Source organism: Mercenaria mercenaria, chromosome 9 (assembly GCF_021730395.1).
Source record: "Mercenaria mercenaria strain notata chromosome 9, MADL_Memer_1, whole genome shotgun sequence".
Classification (NCBI taxonomy): Eukaryota; Metazoa; Mollusca; class Bivalvia; order Venerida; family Veneridae; genus Mercenaria; species Mercenaria mercenaria.
The window spans coordinates 70,635,832-70,649,798 of record NC_069369.1 but is presented as its reverse complement, the minus strand read 5'-3'; the positions used below and the strand labels follow the sequence as shown (position 1 = coordinate 70,649,798).

At 32.2% G+C, this 13,967-nt stretch overlaps 1 long non-coding RNA gene across 1 annotated transcript; it reads left to right on the top strand.

Moving 5' to 3' along the window:
• Window positions 1-317: 317 nt before the first annotated feature.
• LOC123548102 (uncharacterized) lies at window positions 318-6,665 on the top strand. The gene is made up of 3 exons (XR_006685817.2): window positions 318-354; window positions 2,432-2,821; window positions 3,381-6,665. It is a non-coding gene; the product is annotated as an uncharacterized LOC123548102 (long non-coding RNA).
• The last annotated feature ends 7,302 nt before the right edge of the window (window positions 6,666-13,967 follow it).

Here is a 13,967-nt window from a genome sequence, read left to right as displayed (position 1 = left end):
AAATCCTTAATTAGAAGAAAATTTTAATTAGAATTCAATTCATTTAATCAAAATTATGTTAGTTTTTGTCGTGGTCATGAACAAAGATAATTATTGTATTATTGGCCGTTTTATTAAGTCAACTGTTAATGAATTGGGTACTTAAATAAATCATTTGTAATTATTCTAATGCAAACAAATTTGTTTAGATTGAAGACAAAATGGTCAAAACATCAGCGATGCATTTTCGATCCATCATATTTTGAAACGCATACAAAATAGTCTTTTCTAGAGTATAAAAGCTTGCCCGAACTTACACTTCTTACAGATTTGACTTGCTTTGTTCCTGGCTTAATTTGTCAAAGACACCGAACGGTAAGCCATTAAAGTTGTGTGCTATTTGCTAGCTTTGTTTGATAATTTGCGTTTTCAAAAAAGCTTAATTTCATCAGAAATAGATATCAAATGACAAAATTTAGGAAAAGTTATTTATGACAATGATCAAATCTCCACATCAAAAAATCTTACAACTGTAAATTTAAAGCATTTAATAAGGAGCATCTGCTAAAACTGAAGTATGATATTCAAATTTTATAAAACTAAAATGAAATTCTATTTGAATCAGTTAATTTACCTAGCCTACCCTATAATTAGGTGTTGTTGTTTTTTTGTTGTTGTTTTTTTAATTATTATTATTATTTTCTTGCAGTTTTCGCATTCAAATTAAAGTCATACAATTGTAATTCAATAATATAGGACACAATGACTTTCATGTAATTTTTCGTTATAACTAATCACACTATTTTGTTGTTGTTGTTTTTTTCTAAATACGTGTACGTTGTAAATAATTCAGAAGTATGTAAATGACGTCAGTAACGTAAAACAATCGATGCCTATGCGGTCAGTCATTTTCTTATTGCAAACTGGTTGATGTGTTTCATTGCTGGTTTGATTTTTGAATAGGGCTATGGACGACTTGAAGGTGACTTTCTTATAATGTTCCAAAAGCAGTTTATTTATATCGTATAAAGAAAGAACATAGTTTACAAAGATTGATTATATTTTTCTAAACCTTATATTATGTTTAACTTGTATTCGCTCTTGACATGATCTACAGTCAAGAGGAATAATACTTAATATTATGCTATAAGACAAACTGGGTTTCTTAAGATGTCTTTTAATTAAGCTTCTCTTTTCCAAAACTTGTCATGTTTTAATAAGTTATTTTGACACTTCTCCGTCGAAATTGAGAAATTGCACTAGTACAGTTAATAGTTTACCGTAAATCTTTCTCAATTTGAACACATAAGAAATGTTATTACACCTTTCAAAACGTTACTTTCTTAATTCTCTGTATAGATAGTTTGCAAAATACAAATAACAATAAACAGAAGTTTCAGCAGACATTTAGAGGATTGTTTTTCCCCAATTACTCTGCAGTATCATTAATAACTATGTTATACTGAAAGCAACCCCTTTACTGTCGCCCGAGACAGATTTGACACCAAGTTCATACACATGACAGACAGTGTATTGTACACCAGTTGTACATATATATTTCACTGATGTATTACTATCAATTAACTTATATATTTTTTTTAAAGTACCATTACACCTACAGATGTTAAATGATTCAAATTTTTGGATACAATAAAAAAAAAGGAATAGAGCTATTGTTGTCATCCTTCCGTCTGCATCGTTGTCGACGTCGGCACCGGCGTCCGCGTCCGTCTCACAAACGTTTTGAATGTACGGATGTCTCTTTAAAACTATTAAGCTAAATGCTTTCAAGCTTCACACATCTATTAAGCATCGTGCGATGACCTCATTGAACCTCACAAGTTACTTGACTCTAGCTTTTATTTTGTCAAACTTATGTCCCTTTTTAACTTTAAATTCATGTCAAGTTTTACTTATATGCAGGTTTTTAAAAATAAATTTGCTAAATGCGTTCACATTTAACATAGTTATGTTTTATCGCCTGACGGAGCAAGTTACATAGCTCTAGCTTTTATATTTTGAAATAATGCCTCTTTTTAATTTTAGAAATATTTCTTAAGGTTTTACGTGTAACTAGGTTTCTCAAAAGCTACTTTGTCAAATACTTTCAAAGTTCACATATGACTTGGGCATATTTAGGTGACCTTGTGTGGCAAGTAACATAACTTAAAAACTATGCACCATTTGTATATAAAAATTTTGAGACAATTTTGCATATGAACGTCTTTTAAAGGAATTAATTTCCAAGTGCCAATTTTTTTCAGATTCTCAACATGTCTTTGGTATCATGGGATGGCCTTATAGGACAGTTTTCATAATTCTGACTTATGTTATAGCAACATTATGCCCCTTTTCAAGCTTGTAAGCTTGACTTTAGTTCAAAAAGTCGAGCGTGCTTACATTAGACAGCTCTTGTTACATGTTTACCCTTTAAATGCTTTTTTCTTTCTAGGTTGTTCGTCATAAAAGCCACGTTAGTGCTTGTTATGTCAATAGCTGTCGTTATAGCGCAACCGCCCTATTAGTTAAAACCGCATTTCCATGGATTAGGTGGTCCACTTGGCTACCATGGATTTCATCGTTTTCATAGATACCATGGCTTAGATAGTGGTTTTCATACATTCTCTGGATTCCGTCAACTTGGAGCATTTGAAGCTAACAGACTTGGCTTTGGTAGATTTGATAGTTTTGTTGACGATGGCGGTTTCCTTGGCTTTCACATCAATGAAGGTTTCTTTGGCGGCGATGATGATGGCATTTTTGGCGTTAACGGCGGCTTTGGTGGCGTTGAGAGCGGCTTTGTCAGCGATGACGGTGGTTGGCTTTGGTGGTGATAACTGAGGTTGGTTTTGTTAATTGCTACAAAAATGATCATCATGTCCTGAATAGATCGTAAAGGCATCGAGCTTGAAGTAAAACCTTGAATGACAAACAATAAGGAATTTGTATTTTATGTTTGGAATATAGATGTATGTCATTCTTTTCATGAAATTAATGGTTTCCTATTCTAAAGAAGGCAGTGCAGATTTTTGATTACGAGTGATGTAGTTGAATTCTTGAGAATATTACATGCAACACGTATTCAGTAAAATAAAAGACATGCTGTCACACCCTATATACAGGTATTATTAAAATACCATGAAGAAAAATATCATGTGTGCAGTCTTAATACCGATTGTTCATTTTCTATATAAATGTCAAGTCAATTATTTCGACAGGCAAATTGCGAACGAATACATTCTAAAAAAATCAATTATTTTACTAATTACTTGCAGCAATATTTGCTTAAAGATTTCAAAGGAACTACAATTTAGTACATATAATTCAATTAACTGTCATTTATCGTTTTTACTCTTTACCTCGAGAACACGTTTGTAAAGTGTTACGTTCCTTATTTTCAGAGTGTCGGACTGCACGGAAAATCTCATCTTCTCATCTTTCAGGCGTTTACTCATTTCTTCGTGCGTCCTATTATTTGGACATTTTATTCATCCAGAAACATTACTTCTTTTTGTTACTTTACCGTAGTTATTTATTATCATATGGCTTAAGAACTGAATCGATCGGCTTTTTATAGTCTGTAAAGGTATAAATTATTGTTTCTTTAATCCCTAATGAATTTTGAAAATATGCATACAAGAGAAAAATTTTCGAAGTGTGTTAAGATGTTGTGTTTTTTTTTTTTCAGATATTAATTCATTGTTTAAAACAATGTGAAATAGGCATGTTCTCATAATGTCAAACTAAAGCATTCGAATAAGTATCAAGAATCAAAACTTATAAGCAACTATAGGGAACCAAGCATTGGACATTACAGGTTAAGGCAACATACCTTTTAAAATTACACGAAAGGATGAGTGCATTTGTTCCAGAGGAAGTTGAAATGAAATAGTCATATGAAAGTGCATACTTTCCGGATAGTCTGAGTATGTCAATCGATCAATGCGAAACCAATTATTCTACACGAAAAACAAAAAAGGAAATTTTAAAACTAGAAAACACCAGGTCACATGGATATTCCAACAAACTTGACAGTGCCTAATTTGTTTTATATAATGTGTACAGTGATTGTTTTCCTTGTATAAAAGTACTTCAAACATGGTCCTAAGGAATTATCTCCCCTATACGTAAATCTTCAACATCAAATCCAAGAGACCCTGTGACATGCAGATTCAATTTTGGCGGTATTAATAATCGGATTTAAAAATGAACAAAATATTTTTGTGAAGGGTAGGGGTACGCTTGATCGTGTAAAAGGTCTTATGTAATAACATATCAACAATTGCTGCTTTCATTGATTTCAAACAATTCCTTTGATTTTATCAACCATTAGGACGTTATTGTAAAATAGCGTTGGTGAACTGCTAAGAGCAATGTTCTCGATATATAGAGACATTACATGTTGTGTCAGCCTAATATGTTTTTAGACAAACCAACAACATTCAGTCAGAATATTTATATGCGCAACAGTATACCAGGGCTGTTGAAAAGTTTTTCTTAAAAAAAAAACAGAAATTGTGGATTATCTGCACCTCAGAGGCTAGGTTAGAAAAAAATGTGCGGAACTTTTTTCTTGTTATGCATATAAGGTAAAAATAGATTCGCACTCAGCCGAAGATCTGCCATTATTTTGCAAAATTTCGCTGATAAGTATTTAAAACTGGTTGATATGTGAATTCAGTATAGAAAAGAAAACTTGTTAAAACTGCCTTTTATCTCTTAAAGATGAAGACACATGTATTTGAGTGCCGATTGCATTACTGTATGCCTCAGTACAAAAATCTGTAATCTAGATTGATGAAAATTATCTGATTTATAAAGAACATAGAAAGAAATAGTCTTCTTAAATTATAATAAAGTTTATTGCCGTGCTAAAATTAGCCCCTAGAATTCGAGGTTAGGAAGTGTTTTACTTTATAGTAAATAGTCTAATCTTTTAGCCTGTACATGTATTAGTTTTTGTACCGAGGAAGCATCTATTGTTAGTTAATGTTCCATGGAATAATATCGTTTTTATGTATTTTATTAATCGGCTTTTTAGTAAAATGAGGTTTCTGCTTTCAGTTTTTAGTTTTTACTAAGCCTCTATTACAACACAAACTAAGCATTCAAATTGTTATACAGTAGATTGAATAGAGGCAAAGAATGGCTTTTATGCTTACTCGTTTGTCAAGTTGCAAACTAATGTCTCCAATAATTCTTTCATACATTTTAGCTTTATAATATGTAATTATGTTGCATGACGTATAAGCAACCGTGGCTATGATAAAATATATTGTGTTGTAATGTAATTTATGGTACTATAGTGTGATTCCATAGACTAGAAAAGTGTTCAACACGTGTTCTTTAAGGTAGTTCTGCCCGTTTGGATCGAAAAAAAAATCTACAATGTAAAAAAGTATTTAACCCTGAGGTTTCAAAACTTCAGAACATGCTTAAAAATTCAGCAAATAGAAATGATAGGGTCGTGTGCTTGATATTTTGCTAGACGGATTTGGGAAAAGAAATGGACCTGACGCATTTTTCATAATTGGAGTCCATGGGAAAATCACAGGTTTCATAATATTTTCGTAGATTTTAATGACACTTCACACGGTAATAAATAAACATATGGTCTGTAATATATAGAAGTAAAATGTTTAGGTCCGTGTGATTATTTGTGAGATATTTGACCATACTTAAAGTGAACCGCACATTTCAAGATAAATTAAGACATTATTTTGAACTATTTAACTATTTTCTCAGATGTTTTAATATCATATTTTTAACTTTCGAAAGATAGTAACAGTGCCATTGAAGTAAATTTACTCACGAGTTGCCATTAATTCATAACATGAGTTTCATTTCCGTACGCTGAATACAGGCTTTATTCTACGTTTTCCGGAAAATGACGTTACGCCATCACTTCGGGTTTATCAAACGTGCAGAACTACCTTTAAACAAACTTTACTCATTATTAAGTCATTATTAAGGTTTCCTACTAAAATCGTTAAAAAACATTTCATGTTTTGCTAGAATTCAGATAATAAAAAGACGTAAAACTAGCAACTGAATCGTATTTCTCTCGTCGGACATTACACCTTTTACTGACTGATTTTTACAAACTTCTATTAACAATAATTAGTTTTATTTAGCGGTCATATGATATTAATATAGCATTTTTACTATTTTTTTTTCTCGATTTCCGTATAATAATATTGTATACAGTGAAACTATGTTTGACCGTGGAAAATATGTTTTGTTCTCATCACGTCGATGATTAAGAATATCATAAACTTAAGGATCGTCTGCTGCATAAAGCTCCCCGATAAGTGTATGTATGTTCGTTTTAATGTATTGCTAAATTTGCAATTATATTAATTAACAGCCAACTACAGGAAAATAATCCATCTAATAGTATTTAACGCTTATAGAAAATAGGATTTTGTACATACTGATAAATTCAGCTGCTTTACAAGATAATGTTTGTTGAAAGTGATTTGTTCTTATAGCCTAATTGATGCTGTGTATTTTTATGATTATGCATTTTTGTATATAAATTTATATAATATATTGTAACAGGTATATTTATATGCGGAACTGACAGCAAATCTAAAACTGCTTTTTCCTCATCTCTTTTATCGTTTTAGTGGATGCTTATTTATTTCTTGTGAATGATCGCTGTCTGTATTAATAAATCATTATTGTCAAATCTCTTCAAACTGTTGTTGTGTTCTATGTCTTCTTCTCCTCCAATCACCAATAGATTAAGAGAGTGTTCTCTGATGAAAATAATCATCTTGCTTTATACCATTTCCAGTTATATTTGATTCGGTAATCTTGCTTTATACCATTCCCAGATATATTTGATTGAGTTATGCATTTAGCATACTACATCCAACGTAATTTACCACACGCACGTGCAACCTGTTGTTTAACTGTGTTTTGCTGTCGAGGCACAGTGTACGTAATTAGTAATGTCCAGAAAAAAATGTTAAATAAACTTTTGCAGTCACTGTTTTGCTCTTCTGGATTTTTTATATTTATTGTAAAAAGATGTGTTTTTTATTTAATGTTTTATTTAATTTTGTACTTTTTTCGGTAGATTTGGACATTTTATGCCAACAAGCTACGTTGCATGCATCGTATTTCTGCACCATAGGTAATACTGACGGGAAGGATAATGATCTACACCTTCATGTCTAATGAATTATACATCAAACAACACTCCACAGTAAGAGTAATCATGAATATTCACACAAAAGCTATATCAATGATTCAGTGCAACAAGTGCTTTCGTGATTCAACACTTCGGCAATAATTACAAAATTAATGGTCTTCACTCAGTCTAAATGAAAAAAAGGTGTTTAAAACAGTTACTTGATCTTGGATGTTGTATTCGTCCCTCGTAGATTTTGCTAGGCCGGATCACATAAGGCGCGCAGCCGAGTCTGGTGAAATCCGGTTCACATCCCAGATCAATCTACTGTTACCACATTCTTTATATTCTTTTTTTAAAGGATGAATAAATAACTCTCTGCAACAAATGATTATTGATTCAGCCGTGAAAGCCGTGCAGCTATGCCAAATCGTAAAAGAATAACTGTCAAAAAGGTACAAATTATAAATATGTTTGAAACTTAAAACATTGTCATTTTTATAAAACGTAAAAATATATTCGAATTCTACTTAGTAATATACAAGAGACCAATGAACATCGGATGAAATGTTAGGGAAGGGATCTTTCTGCCTGATGTTTGGGTTTGTTTTCTTTTGTTTGGGTTTTTTGGGGTTTTTTTTTAGAATTTATGTAGGTACATAATAACTACGGCTTTAACTCAATAATGTCAGTGAAGCTCAGAGTAAACAGCAAAAGAATTACTCATATCATCATTCAATCATTCTCAGCCTGTATTAAGGATACACATGTACCAGATGTTCCTGGCCTGTTAAGAACCTTCGATCAAAATACACTGTATCATTAGTCGCCCAAAGACTCGAAGCGTGATGTATGGAGACATGAGCCTTACGTGCACTGCTTCTAATCTTTGGAAAGCTCTCCGTGGCAAAATGGTTAAGGCTACTTCGAATCACTTTCCCTTACCAATGTAGGTTGGAAACTTCGCTTCGGATATAGAAAACTTTACGTGAGGAAGACACCCAGCTGGCGTACAGAAGGTATGTGGTTTTTACCAAGGCACCCGCCTCTGATGAAATAATGCCCAGGGACAGCATAGCTAGTATAGTCGCCATATGACCTAAATTGTATCAATGTGACTATAAACCAAACAAAATAGTCTTAAACTTACATTCTTTAACGTGACTTCTTCTGTTAAACAGTATATATCGTTTGCATTCCAATTTCTGCGAAGACACGGTTAATTTCGATATATCAAGATACATTCTGTTAATATCCAACGAAATTCCCCGTTGTTTTGTTGTTTTATTTTCAATTTATGTATATCATGGATTGAAGTTACTCCTAATTAAGAAAAAAAACTTTGCTTCCTGTTATAGTCTTAAATGAAACACAAAATATGCAACATTTAATTTGTAATACAATGTCCTTTGGCGTGTTATCAATAGCAAAATGAAAATGCAATAAGTTCTTACTGCACGACGTTTACGTGCGTGTCATTTGTGTCTATTTTGTTTTATTTCATCACTCTTGCTATTGTGTTTATCTGGTAAACTCACTACAGTGAACACATGCAACGAAAGATATTTCCTTTACAAAGAAAGTTTTATTAGAACAAAAACACTTTTATTAATATGATATCTTTGTCAAAATAGTGTATGACGAAGTAGAAAATGTGCTTAATTCAAACATCTATATATTATTGTAATGGCGAAGACCTAAAAACTGATTAGACTCACGTAGAAATGGAAAAACTGAACATGGATTCATTTACGAGTTCAAAGGTGTAAACAATCTAACAAAAAGTGAATGTGGTCATCAACTTAAAAGATTCGATAAAATAGGTCCAGTATTCAATTCAGCACATGTTTATTTCTCTGGTAACAATTGTCTGGTCATAAAATCTGTGTCATTACGCGTATTCTTGTATGGTTGTTAAAGCTGAAAAAAAAACTATACAAGGGAATTCAGGAATCCATAAGCTAAGCAACGTGAATTATAAAAAAAGCATGCTTCCTGTAAAAAGCGGATCAAGAAGTTTAAATCGACCCATTGGAACGTCAAGAGTATTTGTGTATCTCTAAGCAGAAGGCACATAGCCCTTTTATGCACCAATGGAATGAAGTATTTTGGGAAATAACCAACGTAAACGAGGAAGACAACTCCACAGAGTCAATGGGAAATTATAGTAGTCTTTACTAGTATTCAGAGTTTACATTTAGCTTCCTCAACATTGCAAAAACGTTTTGTATGTATCATGCTAACAATGCATGATAACTCTACAAAAGTTATAGCAGACGAATGCGGACAATGACTGCAATTAAAATGGATTGAATATAATTGTATTTGCTAACCTTTGCAATACGCATTATAGTTTCAATATTTTTATTACATGTGTTGTTTGTTAATTAGAGAAGCCAATGAGGTTCATTAAAAAGATTGCATAATCTATCAATCTTCTTATCCGTTGTGTCAAACTTAGATATTGTTATGGTATATACAATCTATATTTCCCCTCAGCAAATGAATGACAGGCCTGAACCCATCACCCTTTGTTTATTACCAGAACAAATGATATACTTTATCACCTTCAGGTTTTTTTTTACAATTCACATTCAGTTGAAACAAATTTTAAAATTTGTAACGAGTATTGTAGTCGACTATAGAGAAGGATTTATGGGTAATGGGGAGCAAAAAATAAAATCCTATTTATTTTTAACAGAAAAAATATGTTTTGCCTTTTTTGCGAATGAGAATGTCTTAGAGAAAAGTAATGGTTTCACTTTAACAGTCGAATATATGTCTTTACGGAATTTTGTTATCTCAACGAAAAGGCATAAATATACGAACTGTGCAAAGATACAAGAAACAAGAAACATTATTTAACGTCGGATATTATATAACAAAAAACATTAGCTTAAAGCTATTTCCCGACAAACATAGGTAAAATAATAACAACTAAAAAAGATAATCATATTGATAATTTAGTGACGCAAATACTTCGATCCTTAATGCAAATGAATAAGAGAACGTAGTAACTGAGTCAGGTGTTAAAATTAACAGGGAATCGTATGTACATTATGATAACGAGGCAAAAGCTGAAACTGAAAATCCACTCCAAATTTCCAATAGTTCCAGTCAAGATTTACTAGGCTGTAGTTCTTTATTGTCAAACGCTAATGGGTATGATATAACAAGGGTTAAACATTATGTAGGATATACATTTTAATGAAATTATTATATTTCTTAAAACCTCCTTTTTTTAATAATCATACTCACGTGCATATATCGATAAGCTTTGTATCCGACTACCAATGAAAACTACAAACTTTCGCGTTTTTACAGTAGGTGGTTGTTTTACGACTGTAAATTTCGCGATACCAAACCGACTGCGAAAGTCGCTAACTTAAAAAGCGCGAAACCAGTTCTAGGTTTACAGTATTCAAAAACTACACAGGTATTGCACTATGTAATATTTCTGTACAGGTAAATGTAGTGTTCCACAAAATGCTTGAATCCCGCTCTACGCACTATCTCATTGTGTCCATACCACGTGACTTGACGTCATTTTTCGGTAACAAGACAAGCTAAACTGACAACAACTTCGTCGATTCGAACCTTCAAAGAAATGTAAGTTCTTTATTACTTGATAAATCATGGCCAAATATAGCGCAGACTAAGTCAAAAATTGAATACTACACTCACGTCTGGAAGGTTTCATGAATAGACTAGCAGTTTTGGCCTGAAAACGGGATATTGTTTCTTATGAAAATTTTTGCATAATAAGACTGCAAGCAAGTGTCCCTTTCGGCAGAAAAACGGATCATTGTGGACACTAAGGGTGCATCTTACCGATTCACGGAGACTTATTTACGGTTCTGTTGGAGACATATGGCTGAATTAATGGAGAAATCTGGAAAGTGCAGAATATGCTAAGACGGCAAGCCTGCGAATACGGCCGTTTTTTATTTTATCGTCCGATGAGTTGCACTTCTCATCAAACAATCATCATGTTCACCAAAGGCAGATCACTTAGTTCTTATCATAACCTCACTAATTTTAAAAGACTGTGGATTATTTTATACATTCAGAAATTCAGGTCACAATGTTTTCTTTCAAGTTGTCTGGTTGCTTTCGAATGATCTCCTTTTTTCGGAAACTGATACATTGATACAGGGGATCATTCAAAAGCAACCAGATGAAAGCAAACAATGCAACTGCAGACACGGTTTGACCGAGTCATGAGAAATTACGAAAAATGCAATACTGCTCACGCCCTACAATACCTGTTTCGACAGTTATCAGTTTTAAAAACTAAGTTTAAATAGTTTATCCCGTAGGACCAGAAAGTATAACATTTAAGACAGTTCTGCACGTTTGATAAAATCTTTTGACCTGTCAAGTTTTTCCAAATTATGTTTTAAAATCAGTTTAAAATATACGGAAATCTTTATTTATTGGCAAGTATCTGAAACACAAGCATACGGTCCTGCACATTTTAAATCATTATACTATTACAGAACACATGTTTATTTCAGGTTTTGGAAAGTTTCATTATAATCTACAACTATAAAAAATTCAAAAAGTCAAAATTGATATTTTACCGTACACTCATTGTGAAATTTTGAGATGTCCAAAATTTTCAAATTAGTCTAGCGAAAACTCAGGCATATGATTCTTTCTTTTTTATGTGACAATTTTTCTAAATATATCTTTATCTTTTCACAAACCCCAGTTTGATAAAAAACATATTGGAGAGAACAAATTCATCAAAAAGTTCCAAACTGCCTTAAGATGAAATATGGGTCGGCTTTTACACGGCCATACCTGCTTTTAAGAAGAATGTATTTTTTCTGAAAGAAGGGAATCTTTGAAAGCACTACAAACAATAAGAACTACAGGTTCAGTTGGACCAGTAGGGTAAATGTGCACCTTTCCAAAGTATAGGTACAGCGTTCTATAATTATTTGCCAATTCAAAATATTTAAGAATATATAAACCTGATACAAGTTATCTTTCCGAGAATGATTAGTGTTGTTACGGCAAATGATATGTTTGTTTGAATTTCTGCAACTGAATTCACAATAAAGTCTACTATACATTATTTTAGTGTAATGTTGTCATAGACACACCCTATGACATTGTCCTTTAGTTACAAAAACTTCATTATTCGCATAAAAAAATTTGATATGCCCAAAGGAACAAAATATTGTCCCCGGGAACGCGTTTCTTCGATAATCGGTAAAGACCAAGCCTTTTTCAAAGTCAAAATACTTCCAAAAAAATGAAACGGCCTACGAAATTTTTATCAACTTTGATTATGTATGCCTCATTTTGACATGCATGTGTTCTCTTAAGGTTTAGCAGTATATCACAAAACAACAGATTTTTTAGTAAATGAACAGCATCTTGACACACAACTTATCTGTCCAATACATGTTTTACTGTTCTGCCCTACAGAGTTGGATACTTAAAATATTCTAAAAGAGTTGTCCCCCTTTAAATAAGAATGCCATTTGTAAAGAAATAAATGTAAACAATTGTCAAAAACGATGTTTTACCTAGTTATGTAAAGTTTAAACACTCGCACGATGTTGCAAATGCATCAAAACGAAGACATGTAACAGCTTTTAAAAAATGGTGAGTTTTTAAAGGCGCTGAACTGTCCAGAAGTGTGGCCCCTTCATGCAGTCCCTTTCCGGAATTCAATACATATATGAGTATATTGACAATGGTTTTGTAGAATAATATAAATGTTTTATACGCTGTTAAATTTTCATGTAAAACAATGCTTTCTTTCTATGATTTGATGACATTTGAACTTTTCTCTCCGAAACATGGACCTATACTTTAACTTGGAATTAAGAAAGAAATTACAGACAACGTTTAATGTGCTTTAATATATACCTATTTTACAAAAATGTAAGATATATTATGTTCTATTCTGCTCTAACCTGTGTCTTTGATAGGTCAGTCAATTTTTTACGCTATTGTATTGTGTTTCATGTTTTGATCTGCTTACTTTTAATTTAAAACGCTATGTATCTTATTACCGTAATGTAATTTTATATTCATTAAATACATTTTTTATTGAACATTATATAGATGCTTTTATGTAAAGCACTTTTGAACGTATTTTTATATGAAAAAAGTGCTATATAAATGTGGTAAATAATAATAATAATAATATAAATTCTGTAAAAATAATCGGCCTGTATTTAAAAAGTAAATATGAACAGGCATAAAAAATCCGTATTGCACCTTTTGCATTTTAGGTTATCGAACTACTTTCATTAATACGCATAACCGGACACAGTTCTATAAATAGCGCACCTAAAGAAACAACTTCATTAAGTTCCATTTTACATCGATAAATATTGAACATTTCGTTCAAAAACAAAACACCAAACAAAAAGATAGAGGTATATAACAAAAGGGTCATTATAGCAGTAGCTAGATCTGGGACTTTGTATTCGGCTCTCGTGGATTTTGCAAGGTCGGATAACACTCGGCGTTTGCGTGCCTCGTGAGATCCAATCTGACAAAAATCCACTCAAGCCGAATACAGCATCCAAGATCGAGCTACTGTTGTATTGTAACTTTTGTCATTGGTAATGAGAAATCTTTAATTCAATTCATTTAATCAATATGACGATTGTATGATTTTGTATCAGTCATTTGCATGAACAAAGATAATTTATGTATTATTGTACTCTTGTTTACAGAATTGGTACTGAAATAAAAATCATTTGCAATCATTCTAGTGCAAACAAATTTGTTAAAAAATGTCCGATGCATCATCTTTTTAAACGCATACAAAAATAGATTTTTTAAGAGTATAAAAGCTTGCCTGAACTCACTTTTTTTACAG